This window comes from Myotis myotis, unplaced genomic scaffold (genome assembly GCF_014108235.1).
Source record: "Myotis myotis isolate mMyoMyo1 unplaced genomic scaffold, mMyoMyo1.p scaffold_m19_p_13, whole genome shotgun sequence".
NCBI classification, from domain to species: Eukaryota; Metazoa; Chordata; class Mammalia; order Chiroptera; family Vespertilionidae; genus Myotis; species Myotis myotis.
This window is the reverse complement of record NW_023416317.1, coordinates 40,347,974-40,372,766: the sequence shown is the minus strand read 5'-3', so window position 1 is coordinate 40,372,766 and position 24,793 is coordinate 40,347,974. Positions and strand designations below refer to the sequence as shown.

Sequence of the window (24,793 nt, the reverse complement as noted above, 5' to 3'; positions counted from 1 at the left end):
ACTGTAGGACTAGGGAGTTTTACAAAGGGAATTTATTAGTGTTGTGACATTTATATTAACTGGGTGGACTTTCAACTGGGCCATCTAAATCTTTCATGTTATTTATAAAGTACAATTTTTAAAAAAATTTAATTGATTTCGGAGAGGGAGAGAGAGAGAAAGATATTAATGATGAGGGAGAATCATTGATCAGCTGCCTCCTGCATGCCCCACACTAAGGATTGAGCCCACGGCCCGGGCATGTGCCCTGACCAGGAATCAAACCATGATCTCCTGGTTTATATGTTGACACTCAACTGAGCCACACCGACTGAGCTATACAGTACAATTTTAACTCAGTCCACACAACCTGCATGAGAAGATATAAAAAAATTTCCTTTTTAAATTGGTCTTCTTTCATGTAAATATGTCCAGAGGGGTAAGAACTCACATTTTACTTTTACTTTGCATGAGACTCTGATGAGCCATGTTCCTATTCTCTGTGTTTTTGGAATTTAATTCCTGAAGTTATCTTTAAAGAGAAAATGAACAAAGTTTCCACATATTTATAAATCAATTAATGAACAAACTAGAATGTATAAATAAGTGCATTATTATATTTTTTACAATAGCTTTTATTTATCTAGTTGTAAGAGTAAATCGATGCCTATAGTGGAAATTTGGGTGGGGGTGGGGGGACATGCATTTAATATTCATTCTTAATTTCACTAGCCAGTGATTGGAGCTCCTCTTAGGATTTTGGAGTGTTTCTTCCAAATCCTTTTCTATGCATATGGTGTGTGTGTAAAAATGGTTAAATTCGTATTTTGCATGTATAGTTTTTCATCTTCCTTTTTACATTTAACAGTTGATTGTGGTTATTTCTCACATTGTGAATTTGTAATTTTTTGTTTTAATGGCTGAACCACTGCTTTTTCTTAAGCATTCCCTCCCCCCATCCACCCCCCAACCCCCAGTGTGGAACTTACAGGCTGCTTCTGATTTCATACTAAAGCAAATACTTCTGTAGGCATCGGTGCATGTAAATCTTGGTTTGCATATTTGGTGATTTCCTTGGGAGCATCCTTGCTCACTTGGAACTAAAGCAGAATCAAAGCCTCAGATCCATTTTCTAGGGAAGAAGTGATTCATTTCAGCCTTGTTAAATCCCTCCTCACTGATGACCCCTTTTTGCTAAAGGAATGATCAGTCACTTTCACATCCCTCTTTAGCCCACAACCTTGTCTTCCCTCACAAGGACCACTTTACCAAGTCAGACCACCGTGCTCGGCCCAAAACAGGCTTTTCTTTCTTTGGGAAGATAAGCCAGGATGGCAACTTGCCCACAGTGCTTCAAGACCCTTTTGTGGACAAAGTTTTGTTCCATAGGACCAGGCAGAATGTTTTAAAATGAAAGTTTTATGGAGGTGAAATGTGTCCCTGTGTTAGAAAGATAAGGTTGATTCTCACATGCCTGGACAGGTTCCTTCCCACATGTTTGCTTGCTCTGCTGTAGACACACAATTTCAATGACCTGAGAAAGACTTTACACCCTGAAAAGAGAGATAAAGGAAACTCAAGACCGTGAAGTCCTTTATCACAGCGGCGCACATAGATGCTCACACCATTCTTCATTGTCAGTTGCAGGACCCTTTTGTTCCTCTTTCAAAAAGTGGCTTTGTGTTTCTCAGAACGAGCGGGCTCACTCTCTCCCAGCTGTCAGAAATGCAAGAGAACTTCATGGAAAGCAAGAGTATATATGGTTCCCTGTAAGGTTAGAGGTGAGCTCCGGTCCCTTCGTCACAGTCGCCATCTACTCTCCTGTGCCGGAGACATCGTTACAGTGGAGGGACAGGAAGTGTCTCTCTTATAGGCATTGAGCTTTTTATTCCTAGGGAAGTGCCACCCAGTGCCTTGGGAGGACCTTTTCTCTCTTTACTATGTGACTTTGAAAGCTGTTTTTTTAAGGACTTGCTCTGGGAAAACTTGTGGCAACTTATAAAGATACATACATGATAATAAGTTCACATAAATTTAAAAAGGAAAAAGAACAAGAGGGTAGAGGAAAACAAGGATAGACACTAATATGGAACTGGAGATTAGATTGATACGCAAAATGTATACCATTATTCATGCAATAACTTTTTATCGAGTGCCTAATATCTTCCAAGAATCTCGTGTTAGAACACGTTTTTCAAACTAAGTCACAACACATTAAGCCATCTTGGTGAGTGACCACCATTTTTAACGGAATGGGATATGTGAAGGCTAGAGCAGAACAAAACAGAAAATATTAGAGAGCATTGCTCAAAGTAAGGGCATTGTTTTAGGTTTATGTGTATGTGTATTGAATCACTATATAAAGTGTATTTTTTACTGTGGTCATAGTAAGTGAAAATGTGTAAACCACTGACCTACAGGAATGCACAAATTTTGGTTAAAGAAGGTATCCTTAAATTTTTCCTAGTCCAAGGGCAAAGGTTTCAATAGTCATATTTCACTAAGATGTTTTTTGTTATAGGGTTTTATCAGATTGGGAACATTTCCTTTCCATCCCAGTTTGCAGGAGTTTTCATCATAAATAGATTTGAATGACGTAAATGTTTTTTTGTTTGTTTGTTTGTTTTTTAAAAAAAAATTTTTTAATATATTTTATTGATTTTTTACAGAGAGGAAGGGAGAGAGATAGAGAGTTAGAAACATCGATGAGAGAGAAACATCAATCAGCTGCCTCATGCACATCTCCCACTGGGGATGTGCCCGCAACCCAGGTACATGCCCTTGACTGGAATCGAACCTGGGACCCTTCAGTCCGCAGGCCGACGCTCTATCCACTGAGCCAAACCGGTTTCGGCGTAAATGTTTTTATATAAACGCTTTTTCTGCATCCACTGACATAATCATATTTTTTTCTCTATTGTCTTGTTAATAGGATGCTTTACATTGATTGATTTTTCCAATATTTTTCCAACCTCCTATTTCTAGAATAAATCCCTCTTGCTCTTGTTATCCTTTTAAAAATATCTCAGGATTCAGTTTGTTGATGTTTTTTAGTATTTTTCTCCTAAATTCATAAGAGATATTAGCTTGTTATTTTCTTTTCTTGTAATATTCTTGTTTAGTTATGGCCTCAAGGTTGTGCTGGCCTCATCAACTTAGTTTTATATAATGAGACAAGATCTACCTTATTTTATATTCTGAATGAACTATGTAGGATTGATGTGCTGTTCCGTTAAGTGTTTGGGAAAATTCACCAATGAAACAGTTTAAAACGAGAATATTTTGTGAGGAAATTTTTAAGTACAAAGTCGATTTCTTTAATGGAAATGGGATTACTCAACTTTCTATTACCTTTTTCCCGCTTTGGTAATTTTTTTAGTGGTTTATCCATTTTATCGGCATTTTCAAATATTGCCATAAAGTGCTTATATATCATCTATTATTGCTTGCATTTGAATTTTACAAACATTTTGAAACTAAGACATTACAATTATTGTCAAACAGTTAATATTCCTTTAGAATTGCTGCATATTTACCATTTTTGTTTCTCACTATTCCTTTCTGTATTTCTGAGCTCCCATCCAGACCTTTTTTCTTCTGCCGTCTTAAAGTAGGTTCTTTAATACTCTTTTAGTGTTGGTCTGCTGATGGAAAATTCTCTTAGGATGGCTAGTCTAAAAAAGTCTCTACTTCATCATTTTAAAACAGCCTTTTTGAGGTCTAGCTGATATAAAACAAACTGAGTGTAAAATATACAACGTGGTAAGTTTTGACATGTGTATGTTGAAACATCACAACAACACACTGAGCATATCCATTACCCTCAAACCTTTCTTATGCCCCATTTGATTCTCCAAATGCAGAGAATAACTTTGGGGGCACTTAGAACAAACCCATATTCTCCTGGGCCTTTGCATTGGGTTCATCAGAGAACTAGATAAATATCTTCCAAATTCCTGGGACAACATAATAATAACAGTAACAGCTAACACATGTCATGCGTACGTGTGCCAGGCACTTTCTAATACTTGATTTTCTTAATTTTATCCTCATTACAACTCTACGAATTAGGTATTATTATTGTCCCCATTTTGCCATTGGCAAACCTGAGTTAGGTGCTAGAGCTCCCGAAAAGTGTTCTCAGGACATAATCAAACCCTTTGTGCATCCTTTGGCCTGGTGAAAATCTACCTGGACATTCACTGGTGTCTCGGTATCAAGCACAGATGTGTTATTTCTAATCCTTTTTTCTTGTTTTTATTTTAGAAAATTTGAAAAATATGGGTAAATATAATGAATAAAATTTCAATCACCAATAACTCAAACACCCAAAGTTTACCACTTTTAGGATTTAATTGTATTTCCTTTGAGTCTTTTGCCACTATAGATAATGCCACACGAACATGTTTGTCACTGAAGTTTTGTATGTAGCCATAATCATGTATTCTGAGAAGTAGAAATGCTGAATAAAAGAAGGTGGTGAATGTCAGGCTTCTGATGCACTCACTCACGGGGTGGAGACGGAGGATGCACAGTAAGCAGATGAATGTCAAAGTCTCACATGTAAGGAAGAACATTTCAGTCCCGTTTATTTTTTCCTTTTAGAAAGAGAAAATGTATTTCTTTTTCTTTTTTTAAATAAGTAGCTTTCTTTTAGTAGATACCCCTGAATTTGGAGGCATAGAGCCTTTTATTGTTTACTTGTTTGTTTGTTTGTTTTTACGGTTAATTATGTTGCTCCAATTCCAATTGTGTTCACTTGGTCAAAAGAATCATTCCCAAGTCCGTTCTGGTATATAATCTGGACTGACAGCCCTCAACGCCCAGATTCTGCCATGCTTTGTTTGGAGATCCTCGGCGGTGGCTCTCCGGAGTGATGAATGCCATCTTTGTTTAAAGGGGCAAGAGGGAGAATAATCTAATTCTACCAAAGAGAGAAGACAGTAAACCGATCCTGTGTTTCCATTGCTGTTGGAAAAAGAACAGTAAATGACAGCAAAATTGAATAGCTTGATACTTGCACGGTATAAATTACCCAGCGGAAGAGATGTGTTGAGAAGCAGAGTGAGGATTTGATCTCCGCCTTTCAGTTTTCAGTCATTGTCAACCACCGAGTACAAAAGTTGGCTCCGCAAACCTTGGCTTCATCCAGGATACCAGGGAGAGAGCCAAGAGATTTTTTTTCCCCCTGCTAAGTTGCTCTGGATTGGTCTTTTGTGGATATGTTTACATTGGTGAATACAGTCAGAGTACTTTAGTCATTTTGCCACAGTAGTGTTTTTCAGACTGTTGGGCCCTATTAGTGGGTAATGAATTCAATTTAGCTGGTCATTACTAACTTTTCTTTAATGGAATAGTATTTAAAATAGAATATAATCGAATATAGAATAGGATAGAAAATATCAAAGTGCCTCACATAAATAAAATATTACTTCATGACACTTTGTTTTAGTTAGATATAATCACACACATCCAATTATAGGTACATGTGTTATGGATTAAAACATACTTTTTATTGTGGGTTATGTCAACTACTTACTGTTGGGAGTTTTTTATATTAGAGATTTTTTCTTGGAATATTTTTGTATATAGACAATTTTCCAAAATTTCTTTTGTTTGGGATTGAACAGATCAAACTTTGGAAGTTGGGGTTGATGTGAACAGGGAGTCTTCACATTGATATGGACAGTAATTATCTTTTTGATGATCAAAACTCTAAGTAGAAAAAATATTTGTTTATCTAAGTCTGCCTTCATTGTGGTCCTATATAGAAAGCAACTCTGATAATGACACTTCTTTTCAAATATCAGATGGAAAAACCCCAAGGTTAGAAAACCACCAGAGTGGCATTCAAACACCAATCCAAGGGTCACTTTGACAAGAGGATGGCTCATGGTCATACTACATACCTACCTGCCTATAATTGGAGTTAAGAATTTACCAAACAGTGAAGACACTAGTAGTTGATGGTGATGACATGTGTTGATTTTAAAACCTTATTATTCAATAATGGAATAAGTTTTCATGTTTGCAATATTTCCCCCCGCCCCAGTCAGTTTCATTCAAATCTGTGTTGATTGCTTTGGGTTAACATTAAGGGGATGTGTGAACTTGGGTAAGATCTAGGTCAGTGATGGCGAACCTATGACATGCGAGTCAGAGGTGACACGCGAACTCATTTTTTTGGTTGATTTTTCTTTGTCAAATGGCATTTAAATATATAAAATAAATATCAAAAATATAAATCTTTGTTTTACTATGGTTGCAAATATCAAAAAATTTCTCTATGTGACACGGCACTAGAGTTAAGTTAGGGTTTTTCAAAATGCTGACACGCCAAGCTCAAAAGGTTCGCCATCACTGATCTAGGCAGTGGCCCAATTGCATATTAGTAAGATTTTCACATGTGAGAAATATGTATATGTATATGTATATAAAGATCATAATAGCATATGATACATTCCAGCAAATATATTCATTTATTGACACATCATCTTTATGAAACTAAAGAGCAGTTAATACAATAAATGAAAACAGTTGTTCTAGAAAACGGCAGTAGCTGCTGGGGGCTATTTGAGAAGGATTTGGAGATTGTGTTAGGCCTCAGGAGTCATCAGTAAAGGTTGTATCTGATTAGTAATGTCTGTGATGAACAGAGGAGGGGGACAGTGGTGATATATATGCCGTGTGTTTATCTCGGAACTTTTCAATTTTGTAAATCTTTACAGTACCTTGGAAGCATGAGTTGCCTCCTCCATTTTATAGGGGGAAAGGAAGGAATAGCAAGTGGATGTAGCCCAGAGTTAAACCTTTTCGTAATCTCTGGTTCTTATTTATTTCTGTTCACATTCGTCCTATTTGTTTAGTGCCTCATAAATGTTTATATTGCCCTCGCCATTCCCATTACCACTGTTACATGTTTCATCTTCATTAAAATAATTATTGTAGGAGCTTTCTAAATCACTTCCCTGTTTCTGGTGCTTACAATGGGATCAAGGGTCATGGACTCCATTGAAAAAACCATGTGAAACTATGTACCATCTCTCAGAAAACTGAATGCTTATACAGACCCCTGCCACTTTGTCCAGGAGCACTGGGAATTCCCCGAGGTCTACCCTTGACTGAAACCCCTGGTCTAGTTGTCGCCCTCCAATCTACCCATCAAATTTCTATCAGGGTAATATTCCTAACGTGCAGTTTGGATCATGTCACTCTCTGCCCAGAACCATTTCATTTCCTGTTGACTTCAGAACAGAAGTCCAATCTGCTTGAATTAGAATTCAAACTCTTTCAAGCTCTCACCTTTGTAGCCTCATTGCTCCTTCCTCCTAAATACACAGCCTTCTCAGCCAAACTAGAATATTGCCGTTTCCGCAATAACTTCTTCACCTTGCTCCCACAGTTGCTTTCTAACCTTCAAGCCCAGTGTCTATTCTGATTTTCATTATTTTTGTGGATGTTGCTCTCAAACCTGTATAATATCTTTACGTTGTGGTGGTGTATTTGCCTGTTGGCCCCTCGGGTGTTTTTGTTTTTTTTCTTGCCCTTCCCTTGTATTCCTGAGAGATTGCTCACAGAGGGTTGTGCTGTCCAGGCCTCCATCTGGCTTCAGCCATTGGAAAGCCCTGGAAGGGAATGGAAGATTGAAGGAAGGGAGAAGCCAGGGCACTTCTTCCCCACACTGTCTGCCTCAGACAGTATCTCTGATGATAACTGTGTCTCCTCTAGGACTTCAGAGGAGGACCTTTGAGCCTTCAGCTTTTGCTGATTGACCCTGGTTCCAGGGCTCTGATATTAAACATTTCAATTCTTTGTCCATATAGCTCAGGGATTTCCTGAAATTACTGAGTTCCTGGATGCCTCATTTTCCCATTTGTCTTTCCATCTTTTTCTTGGCCTGTGTAATCAATGCCTTCATTATAGTCCTTCTGCTTGAATACTTAGACCAGTTTACATTTTCCTGATTGACTCTTGACTGATACAGCTGGTATTTGGTGGATACTTGCTGAATTTTACTACCTGATTTATATCATCTTCTATGTGGTCATCTCTTTTTTGAGTGAACCAGAAGTAGGTCCTTTATCAGTCATCTAGTGCCCAATAGTATTACCTGGAATTACCTGGCATAGTAACAAATTACCTCAAAACTCAACAGTTTGAAACAGGGGCATTTTTAAGTTCATGAGTCTGAGGGTTGGCTGGGTGGTTCTTCCACTTCAAGCTGGGCCTACTCATGCATCTGTAGTTAACTGGAGATCAGCTAGGTGGGTCTGCTCATTGTGCCTGGGTTCTCTCATATGTATGGGGCTTGGCAGGTCAAGGCTGATCTAGGATGGCCTTGGCAGAGACCACTGACATGAGCAAATTCCCTTCCATGTTTTTTAACCATTACTGGCTAGCCAGGCATGTTCTCATGGAGATCACAGAGAAGCAAAAGAAAAGACTTAAACATAACAAGAACTTTTTCAAACATCTACATGCAGCAGACTTGCTAACATTCCATTGACCAGAGCAAGTCACATGGCCAAAACCAGAATCAAAGGGATAGGAAAATAGACTCAGCTTCTTTGATGAGAAGAACTGCAAAGTTACATGACAAAAGGACAGGTATAGGGAGGAGTGAAGAATACAGGCTATTAATGCAATGCAATCAGTCTGTCTCAGGCTCCATTAGATTTTAAGAGACCTGAGATAACACAGGTGCAAATAGATAGATAATAGATAGTAGATAGATAGTAGATAGATAGATAGATAGATAGATAGATAGATAGATAGATAGATAATATATGGCATTATTTTTTGCCATAATAGTAATCCTTTTAAAATGAAAACTTTGTGATAAAATATGCATTATATATTTACTAATCTCTTCCATACTGTTCATGTGTACATAGTTAGTGAATGAAAAAAATAGACCAAGGAAAGAGACATTTATAAATAACATATTAGTTAACCAAGTTAAAGGGACTTTATTTATCCTTTAACCTTCAATTTGCATTAATTGGGAGCAGTCCTGGGAAATTGTGCCAACCTCACCTCAGGTCAGATGGCTTAACAAAATGAACTTTTTCATGCCCAGAAATAAATGTATTCCAAATATAAATATGAATCAGGTATAAACAGATTCTTTTGAAAGTACAAAATAACCACACTGTTAATATATTTGTGCCCCAATTAAAAATGTGTAAAGAACACACATTCTGAGCTAAAGTTGTCCCAGGAAGTAATTCTCATTTTTGCTTTGAATCTTGGGTATACAAACTGGGCCACCTCCTTTGAGCTGTGAGCTCCCTGTTTTCTAAAGAGAAGAATTAAAAATGGGTATGTTTAGGTTGGAAGGGTCTGGGGCTTGACCTTGCTACTTCAGATTTCCTTCATCGCTAAGAAATCACTTTGAATATGTCTACTTGGAGTACTCTAATTTGGTTTGTCCTTAGTTTGAGGCACACCATGAAAGACGCTGTCTGTCTGTATTATAGCAACATTTGGAAACCACCTCAATGACACTGTTTTTCTGTTTTCTTTTCTGCAGTTTTATCTTTACAACCTACATTTGTTCTCAGTAATTCAGAACAAAGCCTGTGACACCCTACTGCCTGGATGAGATTGCTGGCTAGCCTCTTCCTCATTGTTTGACTTTGAACAAAATGTTAAACCTTTCTCTGCCTCTCCTTTCCTCCTCTGAAAAATAGGGTGATTAATAATACCTACCTCTGCCCTGGCCAGTGTGGCTCAGTTGGTTGAGTGTCAGCCCCTGTACTGAGAGATCACTGGTTCAATTACTGGTCAGGGCACATGCCCCACTTGCGGGCTCAATCCCCAGTAGGGGGCGTGCAGGAGGCAGCCAATTCATGTTTCTCTATATATATAATCAAGAAAAACATAAAACGATAATATCTACCTCACATGATGATTTTGAGGATTAAATTAAGTGAAATTAGGTGAAAGAATGTTGCATAAACCATCCCACAAAATGTGCTGAGTAAACATTATGTATAAAAATGCTTATTATATTAATCATCATATGAGAATTTTTATATTGTTTATCCTGAGTCAGGTTCACATTTATTCTTCAAAGTCTAAATCAGAATTATAGCCTCAAAAAAATAAACCAATGTCCATTATTATTTTCATACAGAAGGCACTGTTTGTTTTTAAATATTAATGTTAGGGGTAGTGGTATATATTTACTCATATGTGCCATAAAAACGCAACAATTACAAACGCAAGCTTCTTCTTGGCATTGGCAAGTCAGCCTTTGAGAATGCTTTTAGAATATGTGTCTTAAATGTCTTCATCTTTGGACTCCTACTCTCAGAGTTTCTGATTGTCCAACAAACAGCCAGGTGATAGTAATGGCTTGGAGTTTGAAGATATAGGACAAGAGCAGTGGAGAGAGATTTTGAAGAAAATATATAAATATGGCCCCAAAGTCTTCCTTCATGGTGCTTTAAAGAGGAGGAAATTAATAATAAGCAGATCAATTTTTAACAAATATATTTTGCCTTTTAACACACTGAATGTTGATTCTGCATGAAGTCATCCCGCAGAACAGCCATAGTTAAAACAAGACAAGGCAACATCCCGAGAAGCTCAAGAGTCCAGTGGCAGAGAAAACTCACACCTACACACAAACATACGCACACCCACACATACCCAACAATCACTTAATGATATAATAGGTGCTTTTATGGGGCCATAAACATTGGGTGTTGGGCGAAAGGACAATGAGCATATATTTATTCACTGTGGCAGCTAAAGGGATGAGCTGGAGATCCACACAGTTAGCTCTCACATCCCTAACGTTGACTCAAAAATGCAGAGGGATAGACACATATGCATAGATTCATTTCGTATAGGTAAATTAAAAACACAACACTGTGCATTGTCCTGGGCACACATATTGTATGTGTGTATTTTAAATGTGGACTACAAAGTTGCAAACAGATGTATGTTCTGGCCTTGGAGTGGAATTGTCAAGGAGATTATACCTAGGCTCTATTTTTAATTTTTTTTAATTAAAAAGGAAGAGCAGATGTGAAAAAAATTTTATCAGCGGTCCATTCTAGGTAGCAGGAACCCAGACGTTTGTTCTACTGACCCTTGTTTTCCTGATTGCTAAGTTGCGTACAACAAAAATCTGGGAACCACAGTTAGTTGAAAAGCAGCTTCTCACTTGTCCCTACACTTGGAGACATTGTCGGCTGCACAAGCAGATGCCGCTGTTTGTTTGGCCGCCTCTTTCATCTGTTTATACCTGTGCGAAGTGTCCCCAACATAATCGCACTTCGCACAGTCTAGACAGCACCATAGCGTCATGCTTGGATGCAAGTCCTGTGGTTTCACCACAGGGCACAGTTGAAGCTTTTATTTGTTAAGACCTATCTGAGCCCCAACTGGACCCTCATTAGCACATTTCTAAATTGTTTCAGATTCACATTTGTCTTTTAGTCATTTTCCCAGGCTGAGAGTCCAAAACTCCTGAGTCCTGTCCACAGAAAAGTAGGTCTTTGGGATCCACAGGCGTTGTCCCCTGCCTATAATGTGTTACTATAATCTCTGTGTTAAAGGATTCTCTGAAACCATCGGCAACCATCTCCCCTTTGGAATGAGATTTTATCTAAGTCTATTTGCATTTATTCAAAATCAGAGACAGCTCTGAAACCAGACTCTAAACATAGAAAGAAGAGCAGATTAAGCAAATGTTGGGGGACTTAAAAAAAAAAAAAAGCACTTGTATTTATTTTCTTGTGTTTCCTTTTTTCCAGATCTGCGGTTTCCCCCCCATTGGCCGTCCTGCGTGGGTGCCAAGTTCCACATGTGATTTCATGGATCAGAAGGTCAGATAGCAGGCCTTATTCGGGTGTTGGCCGACTCGTGATCTCTATGCTTGTCACTTTGCAGCATTGTGGGAATTATCTTCTAATTGTTGGCACTGCTGCTGTTGTTCTTTAACATAGTTTTGAATTCTGTAGGTATTCAGGGAAATATAAAACAGTAAATGGGCTTTTTAAAAAGCATAATTGGAGTAAAGGAATGCCACAAATTCGCGTGGGGGAATAAGAGTAATGATAAGACAGGGAGAGAAAGGAGCCCATCTTTTCATTTGTTGTGTGGGAAAATTGTGCTCCATGAAGATCCAACAGTCCTCTTCAGTCTCTCTTTTGTGTGTGAAAAAGTCCTAAGACTTACATCACCCATTGGTTGGAGCAAGTCAGATAGGACGGAAGCACCTGTGCAGTAAGGATCCCCTGTCTTGATTGACAAGCCCTCTGAATTCTCCCTGTCCATTCCCAGGTGTTTGCCAATAACCAGCAGCTCCTTCTGCAACGCAAGGTTAGAATTCGGAACCCGGTTTGTTTACATTATTATAACGACAGTTTCAGTTTGTCTCTGCAGTTAAGATTGTGTCAGCACTTCCCTTGCTGTGTTTATTGTTTTTAGCAGTTTAAAAGCGACCCATGAAAAAAGTGGTTCCCTGGCTGGAAGGTGGCATTCCGGCTGGGCCCGCGTCTGGCGGAGTCTATAGAAATGTGCGCTGGCTGTGGGAGCCTGGTCTTTTCAATGCTGTCTTTGTGCCTCCCCTGGCCCAGGGCCTCTGGCCCATTGTCTAGGTGCCTCAGTTAGGGGTGGCGCTATCTGATGGTAACTAGTACTAATATTACAGTACTTAGTGCCCAGGCCCTCCCTGGGGGCCCCCGTCTGGCTGCCTCTGTCTCCCAGCCTTCTCTCCAGGGGACCAGTCACAGTTCTCATATCAGAAAACTCTATTTGTAATTTATAGAATAATCGGGCAAAGGGACCTGCAAGGATGGTCTAGACCTGTGGTTCTCTCTCTCTCTCTTTTTTTTTTTTTTTTACAAAGAACCCTTTTCCCAAATGAAAACTTTCAATGAACCCCCATTTGTAAGACATGGAAAAGTACAGCTGTTTTGTATGAAGATGAGAAGGGTGCCGCAGACCCCACTCTTCGGCCTCCTCTTCACCCAGCCCAGTCTAGGTGACTTGTCAGGTCCCTCACCCCTCCCCGGAAACCTACCACTCCTCAGAATGCCTGCTCACCATTCTTGCAGGCGGTTCCCTCAATTGACAGATACGGAAACTAAGAGGTGGTTTTTATAGATGCTATAAACGTGAGGCACTAGACACTAAGGAGTTCTTGCTGTGTTCATTCATTTGTATGTAGTTTTAGGAAAGGCACAACTCACCTATGGTGATAGGAATCAAAACAGTGGTTACCTCATGAAAAGAATGGATTAACTGGGAAGGGCCACAAGGGAATTTCCTGGAGTGATGGAAATGTATAAAAACACAGAGAGAAAATAAAGCCAAACCAAAAAAAAAATACTAGGCATTTACTAGTAAGGAATGAAAATACTGATGAACATCCTTATATACTGAGAATGCTGATGAATTTTCTTGATGCTATTTTGGGTCTAAGGTCACTACACAAGGTTTCAGAAAATATGAGACTAGCTGCTTTTCCAATCCTTTCTTTGTTCAGTAATTACCCAAACCAGGGAAAAAATACTCAGAGAATTCAGCCAATGGAATGACTGACTATCTTTCGGGGCCTTGTACCCTGTAATGTGGCTAAAGGAAGATAATGGGCATTCTGGGAATGGAAATCTCAAGTATGTACTTGATTCATGCATTACTTGGACATGTGCTATTGATAATACCTGGGAGATTTATGAAGAATCTTCATAATTCTTTTATCCTTTGCTACCTCACCTGAATGCTTTTCCGTGACCTATAAAATGCAAGGTTCCTTCTCATTTATCCTAGCAGAATGGAACCTCTGGTGACTGAGGTTGGAAGACAGGCCTAAATAGCACCTGTACAATAAGCTACAGGTGGATTCGGGCGTTTTGCTTTTGACATGTGTCAGGTAGTCTCAAATGACTGGCCGTGTACCTATACCCTTGCAATAAGGTATGTTGACCCTCTGAAAAGCACTTTCTTTCCCCTGAAATACTTTGAACCAACTCTATTTAAATTTTCTCTATTTGTGTGTTTTAGAAGTCTTACAGTAACGTAGAAGGTAATTATTTTGGTTGGTTGAGGTCATAGGCCAGGACGTTAGGATCCAGCAGCCAACTCTGCCTTCCAGAGCCTGATGAGGAAACTGGGGCTGGGAAGAGCAAGACATTTGTTTTTAAAGGAAGTAATGACAGAGCTAGGAAATGGCAAGAGAGGGTCCCTTGGAGCCAGAGCAGGAAGAATTTCAAGCTACTCCAATGTTCCAGCTTTTGAGGCTGTGTTACTTTTCTTCAGAAAGGACAAACTACCTACTCCTTGAGTGATTTCCCAAACAAGGGCTTTGGCCTATTTAATTCCCAATGTGGATCCACACTGACAAAAACTCAGTTCCCTAATGAAGCAATGGCAAAACTTCCATAAAAAAGAACATTTTCAATAACCAGACATTTTTAAAATTCACAATTACCATGCTTTGTCTGCACGTACACGCAAATTTCCTAATCAAATTAAATTCAATTTAGCAAGAGATTTTTTATATGACCAATTCAGTTTAATGTGCCTAAGAGCAGAAATGAAAGTACACAATGTTTGCAGAATTTGCTTTTTTGCAAAACTCGCTTTTTTTGCAATTCTGTGTGCATTTGAAAGGAACTGTTTCTTCAGATCATTATGAGTCAGCCTATCCAAATGGAAAATACCAAGATGGAAATTGTATGTCTTCTCCATTTCAGTGATTTGGGGCAAGTGATTTTCCTGGCACCAAAGTTCTTGAAATGTATGTATGTGTGTATGTATGTATGTATGTGTGTATGTTTTTGTTTATTTACTTACTAGGTCAAATGTTCTTACGAAAAACAACCTGTGTAGTCACATTTTGCTAGTCATAAGAATGAGAGTGAGAGGGAAACATCAATAATTGAAGCCCAATCTATTGATATTTTTTCCCATTAACTTTTTAAAATCAGCAATTTGAACCACTAAACTGCTAATAATGGCTGTTAATAAGTGACAGAATACCCTAATTTGAGTTTTATCTCCTTTTCCTTCTCCCAACTGTTTTCCTTGTTGCTATTGGGCTCATAACAACTAAAAAAATAGGATGAAAGAAAAATAACAGACACTTTAACCCTCTCTGATTGCATTTTGTAAAGCCAGTTTGAGTCCCATTTTTTTCCCTGCAAATGTTGGAGGGGGGCAGGTTTGGTTGTCATCATCGGCTGCCTACTGCTCAAGGTGTCTTCTCAGGAAGTTTGCTGAGGCAAGCATTGTAATTTCTGCTGCAACGTCCTAGACAAAGTCTCTCATTAAAAAGTAATTGCCCTTACACTTACACAGTAAAAGCATAAAAACATGCATGGGAAAAACACATGCCAACTGTAAACTAGTGGCTAGCTTGGCAAGAGAAGGGCGGGAGAGGAAAGAGATAGAGAGAGAGGTAATTAGTGTTTTGCTACGTTTTATTTCTTATAAAGAGACACGAAGCAAATAAAGCAAATCTAAACGATGGGTATGTGGGTGTCTGTAATATCATTTTATACAGTCTTTGAATGTGTGTAATATTTCGCACTTTATTTTTTACTTAAGCAAATGCCCAAATATAGGCAAAGTGATTTGAGTCCTTGAAATTCTTTAGCCATAATAATCTACTTACAAATTACATATCATACTTTTGTGTCTTTGCACATGCTACTTCCTCTCCCTGCCTGTCTCTATCCTACTGTTCTCAATGTAACCACTTCACCTTCCCAGACTCATCAGAGGTATCACATCCTCCAGGAAGCTTTGCCTGATGCCCTGCTCCCAGTTCATATCTGGTTTGGAGGTCCTACTCATTGCTTAAAGCACATTATGTATGTTTGTATCATGGCATATATTACACTGCTGTGTAAACACTGGTTTACTTCTCTGACTTTCATGTCTGGCTGAGCTGCAGTACCCCAGTGGGCACCATTTACACACTGTCCAACCTGCACAATTATGGAGGCAGTTCTGCCTCCTTCCCACCAGAGATAGACCATCTTTATACCTCTGCGCAAAATACCCATTCTAGTTCAAGTGCTGGAATTGGCACATATTTACATAACAAACACTTGTTTAATGAATGAAAAAGTGAGCAACCAAACTCTAGTTTTCTTGATGAAGAATTCTTTAGACAAGTGGTTCTCAAAGTGTGGCCCCTGGACCAGCAGCATCTGCATCACCTGGGAACTTGTTAAAGTCCAGATCCTTTGGCCCCCTCCCAGGCCTACTAAACCAGAAACTCTGGGGGTGGAGCCCAGGAAACTTTAACAAGCCCTCCACATGATACTGATGCATGCTGAACTTTGCGATATACTAACTTAAACATATGAAAACTAAAAGCAAAGGTTTTATCTTACCTAGGTTGGGTCTGGAAAGGTGAAGAGGAGTGATCTAGGAACTGTAAGGGCAGTGGGGTCAGGCAGAGGAAGTAGCATATGCCAAGACACAGAAGCACGATACGTTATTTGCAGGCAGATTGTTATGGATGAAGTATAGAATTCAGGCAGTGAGGATAAGACAGATGGAAATCTGGAAGTCTGTCTTAGGTGTTTCCGTTTTAATCTGACAGTCATAGGGAGCCATTTAAAATTTTTAAACAAAGTAGTAATTTAATCCAGTTTTATATTTTAGAAAGTATCCTATGGCAGTGATGTGACAGATAGGATGGAGGTGAGGTTGTGTCAAGTAAGCAGCTATTAATTAGTCTCGGTGTAAAATGATGAGAGCTGACGATGAAGAGATGGTGGCGGTCACTACCTATGAAACTTTCAGTGAAGGGGTTAGAATTTGATTCAGGACTAGAAGAATAAACAAAATTTGACTTTTATGGAAGAGGAGGAAGGGAGAGGGGGGTTTAATAGTCCCTAAAAACCTATTTTCAATATTTAGCAGGGGGTTTTGTGTGTGTGTTTATTGTTATTGTAGGCAGTGGGTGGTTTCATGTCTGAACATTTGCTGTATTGTGATTTAATACATCTAAACAGATTTTTATTTCTACTTTAAACTTTTGATACACTAATATATCGTTGAAGTTGAAATTAATCAATGATGAAAATTTAACAAGGACACAGACTTTTAAGTGTGCATTTCTTTAGAACTCAGAGGCCAACATCACCATCCAAGTAATGCCCCTGTTCTGCAATCTGTTTTATAGACATCTTTATTATAGGCATGTTATGTTGCAAATGCTTAGCCAAGTGCCTATCTACCCCCACTCATTTGAGCCTGGCTGAGCCAAAGGATGAAATTATTCACCCTCTCACCCCCTAAATGCCAGCACTTAGCAAAGTATTTGGCACATAATATGTGCCTAGCACTCAGTTAATATGGTGAAAATTCATCTGCTTGTAGTCAAGAGAGACAAAAAAAAATTATACATAAAAAGATCATATAGCCTGGTTGGTGTTGCTCAGCGATTGAGCATTGACCTATGAACCAAGAGGTCCCCAGTTCGATTCCCTCACAGGGCACATGCCCGAGTTGTTAGCTCAATCTCCAGTAGGGGGCGTGCAGGAGGCAGCCAATCGATGTCTCTCATCAATGTTTCTATCTATCCTCCCTTTCTCTCTCTCTAAAATCAATTTAAAAGGCTTATTTAAAAGATAATATATAAGTTTCCTTTTGATTTCTATTTAGTCTACTTTTTAAAGAAATTACCTGCACAAAGGAATTTAATATCAGCATCAACTATATGGTGGCAAACATACTTGGAATTGAAAAACAATTGATATGATGGAAGGTTCTGTGAATTGTTGTCTTTGCTATTAATATAAATTATTTTTATACTTATCAGATATGGAATGAGAGAGAGAGGTTCCACTTTAAGCAAACCTTATATGGGATCACTTGTATTCACAGAACAGATAAAGTGAATAGCAAATATTTATTTAGCAAAATCTTTCTTTGCCTACAGATTCAAGATAGCTGCTTTATGTATCAAGTTACTGAATAAACTTAGATGTGTTTTGTACCCAGCTTTATCAGAGACCCAGCTGGGCTGTGAAGGGGGCTCATTTGTAAAGATATCTTATGAATTAAGTAGCTAAATATACATTTGAAAGAAGTAATAGATAGTAACTTTGATCCACCTCAAGATTCTAAAATGGTTTGGTGATAGAGTCTCAGACTTACTTTCTGAATCCCCCTCTTTAGGTACATTTCTACAACTGGTACTATGATTTCTGGAGTATTTTAGCAAAGGGCTAAGGAGTGTCTGCCCTGCTTGTGTCAGCTATTGGTTTCCGGTCACACAGAATTATATACTACTGGAGATAGAAGACATCCTAGAAGCAGTCTCCTTTCTTACTCAAAGTGTGGGTTATGGCAAGTAGCATTGACACCATCCGGGAGTTTGGTAGAAATGTAGACCATCAGGAACATCTCTAGATCTAGTAAGTCAGAATCTGCACTTTAACAAGATTCTTATGCACATTAAAATGGAAGAATTTGATTCCATACTCAGTGTCCTAGCTGTCTTGTATGATTGTTGTTGTTGTCAGCCTAAAAACTTTTAAAAACAGAATCATTAACAGCTTCTATCTTGGCTTGGGGAACAATTGCAATTTTAAAGGGCAGAAATGCTGTAGATCAGGAAGCAAAGAAAGAAAAATAATTCAAATATATATATATGAACTATGGTTGCCTGGGGCCTGAGTTTGTTGGAACAAGTCAACTTGTTAAGGAAAACATGATGACAACTTTATCATGGGCCACTTAATGCTCGTCAAAATGAATGGCATCATTTAATGGAAATCTTGGACACCAATAGGATTACTTCTACATCCTGTTTTTTCATGCTAAGTTTTTGAAATGCTGGGTGTACTAGTAAAAGTTTTGGGTGGAGTAGGAGGTGGAGTGAATGGGAGACAGGTAGGCATGAATGCAATGCTCATTCATGAAAAACGCACTTATAGCTAAATTCCCACATGAGTTCCACCTGTACCAACCTAGGACTGACCCATTAAATGGCACCCAGAGGTGCTTGCATTGCAAAAGGTGGCAGGATGTTAGGAAAAAGGAGATGAAGGTAAAGGTTTTGATCTTTTCTGTAACAAATTAGATGCAGGACTATGTGATAAAATGAACAGGAGTCTGTACCCACATAGTGTTCAACCACAGAAGATACAAGCTTCTGTGAAAAGAAATATCTCTCAGTAGAATGTTCTAGCCAAATCAAAACCTTGATAATAACAATGGAAAAATTACATTAATATTCTTTTGCATCTGGGCAACTATGCCCGGAAGCAATTAGCTTTCCGTTCAGAAGGAAAAGCTGAGGAGAGATTCTGATGCACCCAACATCTGGGACCAAAAGACAGAACACGGCCTTTGTGGAGCTTCAAGCAAAGAGAGCAGCTTCAAGTGTTGCTCTGAGAAAGACTTTAATACCTAATTACTCCTATGAGGGGTCATAAGACCGGCCCCAAGGCAAATCCAATAAACTCTGTGTTATTTGGTGCATGTCGATTAGATTAAGAACAACAAAGATGCTTAACCCATTTACCTACTTTTCCCAGGAACTTTTTAAACCCTCTGTTTGAACCTGATATTTGTAATTTGTCATGAGCTTTTTAAACAATTTTATTTTCCTGCCCTTAGGCTATAATCCAGTACTGTCCACTAAAAATATAATGTGAGTCAAAAAGCAAGTCACATAAATAATTTAAAATTTTCCAGTGACCACAGTAAAAAGGAAACACTACAGATGAAATTTATTTTGCTATCACATTTTCTATAACTCAGTACCCAAAATGTCATTTCAACAAGTACCAATATAAAAATTATTGAGACATTCTACATTCTGTTCTTCATGCTAGGTTTTTGAAATGCTGGGTGTATTGTACACATACCAGTATAACACATCTCACTTCAAACTAGCCACATGTCAAATCCTTAATAGCTACATGTGGCTAGTGGTTTAGAAGAACCTGATGAAAACTATAGACCTTCCTCCCAGAAAAAAAAATCACATTAGCCCACAAACCTCTAAGGTTTGCTCTGATAGGGTGTAGGAATGAATGGAGTCTTTGGGGACATGCTATTTAGCTCATCATTGTAACATAACCAGTTGAGCTATTCAGCCTGTATAACAGGATGAGGGTTAGGGGCACATAACTGGTTAGAGTCATTCACTTTGTCATGATTGATGGACTATACAGTTGTTTCTTTTCTTCTACTGATGATTTTGCCCCTGGTTCTATTTGCCAGAAGACAGAGCTGGAACTCTCCTTTCTCTGGAGAAATGGACCAGGAAGGTGGGGGTGAGAGGATACTTGGGGTGGTGGCTCAGGCAAGCTCTGCTCCAGGCCTTAAAGGGATGAGCTTTTCCTCTCATCATCTTTGCTAGCTTCTTCCTGTTGCAGTCCATTTGGTGAGCCCCACTGTACAGAGTGGGAAGCAAACCAGTAACTGGCACTTGACCTTCCTGCAGCATAGACCTCAAGTGCAGATTGCAAATTTGAATGCCAGCCAAAGCTGGGCAGGTAACTTAAATGAGTCACTTAAAGAACTGAAAATTTGGACTTTTGAGTGAAATATCTGTTTTTTCCAATGTTGACTGATGATTTAGTAGTAGTGATAGTATTTTTTTTTTAACACTAGATATACCAATCAGAATACTGATACAGGGTGGATTAGTCCAATCAGATGCCAATTAAGTTTCCAGTCAAAACATCAGTGGTGGTTCTCAATCAGGAACTGTGTTGGTGAATTTCGTTGCTATCACAGTGATGGGAGGGCTGGGATGCTACTAGCCTTTGGGACCTTCGGTGCACCACCCAAGATTTGTTCTGTCCCAAATGCTGTAACACCCCAGTTGAGAAACACTGAAAGAGCCTGAGAATTCTCCAGATCCCCATGTGGTGTTGTCAGGTTAAACTGGGGTTTGGGGCTAAAGCCCTGTTTGGTAATGAGGAGAAAATGCCTTTTGCTAAAGCGTCTATTTTCTTTCGGTTGGGCAGGTGTGACAGACATTGTAGGTTTCAAGGATTTGAAATTTTTTTATCCTCTTTGGCTTATCTCACTTTTTGGGAAAGCTTTGCAAAAGGATTTTAAAGACTTTATTTCTCCTTTTCTGCCTTTACTATGCTTATACTTTTCAGAGTTTTAACTTTACTATGAAAAATAGTTTTCACAACCTTATTTTTATGAAATGACTTTCAAACAGGGTGATGCAAGGAGATGACTTGCTTAAAGGTTTATGACTGAGAAAAGGTCTATGTTGCAAAAATCCCGAATAGATGGTTCAGCTGAGCTCTTTATTTGCCCATCCCCAAAAGGGAGTTATGCTACAGGTATAAGCGCCTGGGAAGGGCGCATCCTTGCTCTACCTGTTCCACAGCCATGCCATTCAGCTGATGTATATTAGGTTTTGTTCAGTGATGATCTCTTTTCTTGAACCAAAGAGGATCTTCTGGAAGGATGTTCGGAAGGACGACTGAAAGGTCGTTTGGCTGTCCAGTCTAATTAGCATATTATGCTTTTATTATTATAGATTGCAACTTATTCATTCTCCTGTAGATATGCACTTGGGTTATTTCCAGTTTGGGGTTGTCTTTTGGTAAGCATTTCTTATGGATATATTCCTAGGACTATAAATGCTAGGTCATAGAATAGGTTCATGTTTAACTTTATTAGAAACTTCTGAACAGCTTTCCAAAGTAGTTATATGCCTTTACACTGCCCCTAGCAGTGCTTAAGAGTTTGAAGTGATCCATATCCTCTCCAGTACTTAGTAATGCCAATCGTTAAGTTTAATCTTTCTGATGGGTGCACAGTGGTGCCTCATTGTGGCTTTAATATGAATTTCCACCTAAAATAAGTTAGTCATAAACATTGGTGAAGTTCATGAAGAAGCTTTTAAGTTCTTGGCCCAGGCTATCGTGTGTGCAATATTGTTAACCCTTCTCAGGAATCCTAACTATTTCTCCTTCCTCAGAGACATAATTTTCTAATCATGCAATCATTCCAGCTGTGTCAGACGTGAGCTATCCCCAGAGCATGGCACTGATCAACAGTGCACAGGGGAGACCCAGCATTGCTGCCACGGGCACCTGGCAATGCGTTTGCCCCTACAACACAGGGCAGCCCACCTGCCTGTCAATAAGTACCCAGTGAGAATTTACTGAGCATCTACTTTGTTCCAGGCTCTGTGCTGGGCCTTGAGAAAACACTGGGGGCTTAGGCACAGTTTCTCTCTTGAAAGGCTCACTTATTCTGCATTCCACCTGTATGTTCACTTCCGAAGTGAAGCATATTAGGTTGAATGCAGTATAAGTGCTTTCAGAAATGTGTGTGCTCAGGGGGCTTTGAGGGCCAGGGCATAGGGGTTTGGAAAGGCCCAGAGCAATGAAAGGCTTCTCAGGAAGAGTAATAACCCAAGTGAGATTTGTAGGAAGCAGAGGGAGGGCACCCAGGCAGGGTGGCTGCCATGCAAAGGCGAGGAAGTGAGCCTCCGTGTGGGGGTTTCAGGATTGCCAGGACGGACCGCTGGGGCGTAAGGCTTATGCAGGAGAGCATGGCAAGAGGTAAAGCCAGGATGTGTGCAGGGCCAAACTATGCAGGCGCACTTAGGTGTCAACAGACTTTGCAGAATTTCAGCCCAGAGAATCTCTTTCTCGGTTTCCCTGCAAGCAAAAGGAATCGTCTCTGAGTTTCGAATTCTGCTCATCTGTTCGTATTAAACTGCATGGTGTTAGACTTCTCTCTAACTTCTTACCTGGACACAAACTGTTTGCCACAAGTGTGTGCTTTCTCATTTACAATAATCTTGGGAATTTTATTTTCTTAACCGTTTGTTTTTTCTTATATACCTTCCAGAACCAGCTAGCTCATGCCATAACCCTGAGTGCGGCCTAAAACAATTTTAGTTTTCTTGTAGAATGATGTTTTATTCTTGTTGTTTGTGGCTATCCTTTTGATTGGAAGAGTGAGGCAGACATTGACGTTTCCAATAAAGGATCTACTTAGTCTCCTACCATTGTCAGTCCTGATAATGCCTCAAACCTTCTTCCTCAAGCACAGCCATGGGGTAACAGAATTACCTCCATGTTATTTAGCAAACACGTAACATGTAGGTCTGTCCATTTCCCAGGGAGTATTCTAACTACATTACATATAGCAACTCATTTAGTCCTCATGACCACCGTAGAGTTGAATGATATTATTTCCATTTTATAGATGAGGAAACCAAGGCACCAAGAGGTTAAGTAACTTGCTCAAGTCACAGATGGGATTTGAATTTTATTTTTTCCATTCCTTTTTAGAGAAAGTGGAAGAGAGAGGGCAAAGGGAGAGAGACAGAGAGAGAAAGAAATATCAATATGAGAGAGACACATAGATTGGTTGCCACCACATGCACCTGACTAGAGCCGGAGAGCAAATCTGTAACCCAGAATCATGCCTTTGACAAGGAATTGAACCCACAATCTTTCGGTGAGCAGGCTAATGCTCTAATCATTGAGCCACACTGGCCAGGGCGCACATTTATCCTTGTAAGTACTGTACTGTGCTGCTGCTGCTTCACACTTGTGAAATATCCCGCAGAAACTGCGAGAAACAAAGTTCATTCTGCAAACATATATTGAGCAACTGCCTGGTGGGTGAGTCAGCAACACCTTTGCCCCAGGACCTCTTAACCTATTTGAGGAGACGGAAAACTATGTTTGTAATGCAATGTTAACCCGAGGAGGAAAGTAACTAACTTTGCCTGAGGAGGTGAGAGAAGGGCTTGGCTCAGCCTTTGGGACAAGGAGCGGACAGGAGGCGGGCTGTCAGAGCTGTAGCAGGCAGAGCCTGTTTGGGAGGTAGTGAGGTGTGCTGCGGACGGAGGCTGTGAAGGCGGGAGGTAGGATGGTGGGAGTCCGGGCTGGACTGGAGCATCTCGTGTACAAGCTGAGGAGTAAGGTTTTATCTTGGACCCTGTGGGAAGAAATTGAGGATTGTTAAGTAGAGGAGAGAAGTGATAAACCATCTTGATTGCTATAATCTAAGAGAGGATTATAAATGATCAGTGCAGGGTATTTTGAATCTAGAAGTATCAGGTGGGTTGACAATAAAATATAGAGTCTGGGGTGGGTGTGGGGTAGAGGGGGTCAATGGAGAAAATGGGGGGATAACTGTAATATTTTCAACACCAAAGATAAAAAATAGAGAATCTGAACAATAGCATGCGGGACAGGGACGTCGAGAAGGGAGGGGACAGGCAGCTGTGAACAAGAGTGAGGGAGGGAGGAAGAATGGGAAGAGGAGGAGAAGAAAAGAGAACCATGTCTGCTGAAAGAAAGAGAAGGCAACATTGAGGGAGGGAGGAAGGAAAGGATGGAAGTGGAAAAGAAAGGAAAATCTGCCAGTACTTATCACAAATCTCCTGGCACAATGCCACTGGCAAAAGAAATGCCATGTGACTGGGGCTTTCTGAAGTATTTGCGCAGCCAGCTTTTGTTTTGGTGGTTCACCAGCAGTTATTTTCATGGCTCCGTAATAGCCCATCGAGATGATTTCCATGTGAAGATAATTTGTCAGGCTTATGTAAGACTTCACTTAGGGGGGCATTGCCTTGGCATGCAGACAGCTTCCAGACCGGACACGCCGGCACAAACATGATATCTGAAGAGTGCAGTAAAGCAAATTAAAGTCATCGCGAGGCACCCCGGCAGCAAACAAGTGTTGCTATCGGGGGCATTTCAGAATAATGCTTTTCTTTAAAAAAAAAAAAAAAAAGCCACTTGAAATGCAGCCTCCCAAGCCTGAACCTTGATGGCTTCAAAGCCAAGGAAACTTCAAATATATGGGAACCGTAAGCCTTATGTCA

The 24,793-nt window shown here is 39.6% G+C and overlaps 1 protein-coding gene across 6 annotated transcripts in view; it reads left to right on the top strand.

Annotated features, from left to right (window-relative positions):
- Positions 1-24,793, top strand: part of THRB (thyroid hormone receptor beta) — a 288,246-nt gene that overhangs the window by 121,515 nt on the left and 141,938 nt on the right. For all 6 annotated transcript variants that reach the window (XM_036332767.1, XM_036332765.1, XM_036332760.1 and 3 more), the window contains one exon: positions 11,748-11,819. The gene's annotated coding sequence lies outside the window, so the exon portion shown is untranslated. The remainder of the gene's footprint in view (positions 1-11,747; positions 11,820-24,793) is intronic.